The sequence below is a fragment of the Mus pahari genome, chromosome 2, assembly GCF_900095145.1.
Source record: "Mus pahari chromosome 2, PAHARI_EIJ_v1.1, whole genome shotgun sequence".
Taxonomy (NCBI): domain Eukaryota; kingdom Metazoa; phylum Chordata; class Mammalia; order Rodentia; family Muridae; genus Mus; species Mus pahari.
This window is the reverse complement of record NC_034591.1, coordinates 156,938,617-156,940,708: the sequence shown is the minus strand read 5'-3', so window position 1 is coordinate 156,940,708 and position 2,092 is coordinate 156,938,617. Positions and strand designations below refer to the sequence as shown.

General features: G+C 42.8%; 1 pseudogene; it reads right to left on the bottom strand.

The window, feature by feature from the left end:
* Positions 1–95: 95 nt before the first annotated feature.
* Positions 96–652, bottom strand: LOC110317291 (annotated as a pseudogene).
* Between the last annotated feature and the right edge of the window lie 1,440 nt (positions 653–2,092).

The following is a 2,092-nucleotide window of genomic DNA, read 5'->3' as shown; positions in this document are numbered from 1 at the left end:
CCTCTCCCCCCTCCTCCTCCTCCTCCTTCTCCTCCTCCTCCTTTGCTTCTGCTTCTTCTCATCCAAAGCATTTTTATTTACAGTAAGATCCAGGGTTAGTTTTTATAGCCTCCGCTGGCCCTTTGGCCTCTGGCATGATTGAACCTCTGGCCCTTGGAATGGTGGTCAGGTTTGGTATGGCTGTGTGGGGTTCCTGGGGACTTGCCAAAATGTCGGTACACCTCTTGGCCCTTCTGAGAACCAGACAAGAGCACAGTGCTTCGGCCCCTGGGAGACTCCAGGGCTAACTGGTCAAAGGTGAGGATCTTACCCCCAGCTTTGAGGCCCGGCTGCTCATTCACAATGCACACACCTTCAGCTTGGGCACTTCCAGAATCCACACATTTGTGACCATCACCACAACCACAGCAGTTTGGTTCTCTCGGCCAGGAAGCTTCATCTTTGGATCATTCAGGACAGGGGCAGAGGTGGTCCGTTAGTGAATCTCGTAAATAACCCTTTTAGCACAACCTGATTGAAGGTGGAGTTGCTGTCTGGCCAGAAACCTGTACAGCTTGACTAGCAGCTGCAAGTACTCCTCTTGGATATCCTGGCTCTTGGGCTCCTTGCGCCAAACCTTTTGGTCCTTGTTGTGGCAAATGTCAACACCCATGATGGCATCTCCTGCGAGGCCAGGTCCAGAAAGACCTGTTTGTTTGTTTTTAATGATGGGTACTTACTAATATATTCCTAGAAGCCACTAGAAAGAAAAAGTGTATGGGTAGTTATAAAAAAACAGGAAAAAGTCCTAAAGATTTGCTGAGGCTAGCCTCCACCCATATAAGAAAAGCACAGGCTAACCAGAATGATGAAGACAAATTTTTAAATGTCAACTTCATATCCTATTATCTTTCATACTTAACAGATGGAAAAATGATTTTCTTCAGGTTACTGGTCACAGTGAGCAAGCTCTTTGTTGGAGGTAACATTGTATTATCCATTTTGGATTATCCATCCCCTGCAGCTAGATATACCCAAAGAGCAACGTGTACTAGAGATAAGGGCCATCTCAGACATTAAGGAAGCACCACACCCTGAGCAATTGTGGGACTGCAGCATGTGCTCACAGTGGTGAGGCACACAGGGTTGTCTCTGCATCCAGAACCAGCATTTAACAAATGCACCTACTAGAGGCTCCCAAACATCTTCATCCATGAGTTTTCTTCCTTTCTTACTGTCTGCTCAAGAGGCTTCAGATTAAGGTGAGACCAAGTGTGAAACCTGTTGATGGATTTATTTCAACATTCCATGCTTTGGACCATGTCATAATATTCTAGGATGCAAAGCTTTGTTGCTATCCCGCCAAGTGTTGTTATTTACTGGAGGCCTCTGCTGTGTCCTGTCTTCTCATTTTTTTATATGTATGTGTGCACATCTTTATTTCATGTACAGAGGAGGAAATTGAAATTAAATTGTTAGGAATCTACACAAAGGTTTGAAAATAGATCTGGGGTGCTCAGAGAGCACTGCCTAGTTCCCAAAGCCTGCTCTCTGGTAGAATTTTGGGGGTCAATTATGTATACTATCATAACATTTGCAAATAGTGATATCTTGACTTCCTCCTTCCCAATTTGTATCTCTTTGATCTCTTTTTGTTGTCTAATTGCTCTGGCTAGAACTTCGAGTACTATATTGAATAGGTGGGCAGAGAGTGGGCAGCCTTATCTATTCCGATTTTAATGGGGTTGCTTTGCGTTTATCCCCATTTAGTTTGATGTTGGCTATTGGTTTGCTGTATATTGCTTTTATTATATTTAGGTATGCACCTTGAATTTCTGATCTCTCCAATACTTTTAACACGAATGGATGTTGTATTTTGTCAAAGGCTTTTTCTGCATCTAACGAGATGGTCATGTGGGTTTTTTTTTTTTTTAGTTTGTTTATATATTGTATTACATTAGTGGATTTCCGTATATTGAACCATCCCTGCATCAATGGGATGAAGCCTAGTTGATCATGGTGGATGGTCATTTTGATGTGTTCTTGGATTCAGTTTGCTAGAATTTTATTGAGTATTTTTGCATTGCTATTCATAAGGGAAATTGGTCTGCAG